At 72.4% G+C, this 591-nt stretch overlaps 1 protein-coding gene across 2 annotated transcripts in view; it reads right to left on the reverse strand.

Annotated features, from left to right (window-relative positions):
• PHTF2 (putative homeodomain transcription factor 2) overlaps positions 1 to 577 on the reverse strand; it is a 145,240-nt gene extending 144,663 nt beyond the window's left edge. For both annotated transcript variants that reach the window (XM_027773316.1, XM_027773313.1), the window contains exon 1: positions 458 to 577. The gene's annotated coding sequence lies outside the window, so the exon portion shown is untranslated. The remainder of the gene's footprint in view (positions 1 to 457) is intronic.
• Between the last annotated feature and the right edge of the window lie 14 nt (positions 578 to 591).

Here is a 591-nt window from a genome sequence, read left to right on the forward strand (position 1 = left end):
CCGGCCGCTATCTGTCCTCGCGCCGCGGACGGGGGCTCGGCTACCCGATGCCCTACGCGCCTTCCCAGGACCCAACGACCCCTCCCCAGCACAGCGCGAAAGGAAGGAAGCGAAAGAGGGGGCCTGGGGAGGAAGCGGAGGGGCGGGCGCAGACGCACCGGGGCGGGCGGCGCCGGGTTTCGGCCCATCTCCATCCTAGCTTGAGAACCGCGCGGGCTTGGGAGGTGGGGAGCTGAGGTTCCTCCACCAGCCAAACCATCGGAGGAGACCTTCACTGACCCGGGCCCGCGGGCGCCAAGGCTGCCGGGGAGGCCACCGGCGACGCTTTGACTCCGGAGCCCCCTCCTCCATCCCGCCGGCCGCTCTTCTCCCAGGTCCCGATACATCCCGGGGATTCTGTCAGAACCCGACGACCTCCACAAGGCCCGCCCAAACACAGAGGAGATGCGGCTCTTACCGTAGCAGCAGGCGCCGCGCCGCCAGGAGGCGGCTGGGGTGCGCGCGGGAGACACACAGGCAAGCGCCGCCGCCACCGCGGGTGCCGGAGGAGCTCTAGCGAGGCTGGCGGCGGGGGCGCGCGCCCCCGCGGCA

Source organism: Tupaia chinensis, unplaced genomic scaffold, assembly GCF_000334495.1.
Source record: "Tupaia chinensis unplaced genomic scaffold, TupChi_1.0 Scaffold000044_1, whole genome shotgun sequence".
In the NCBI taxonomy this organism is placed as follows: Eukaryota; Metazoa; Chordata; class Mammalia; order Scandentia; family Tupaiidae; genus Tupaia; species Tupaia belangeri.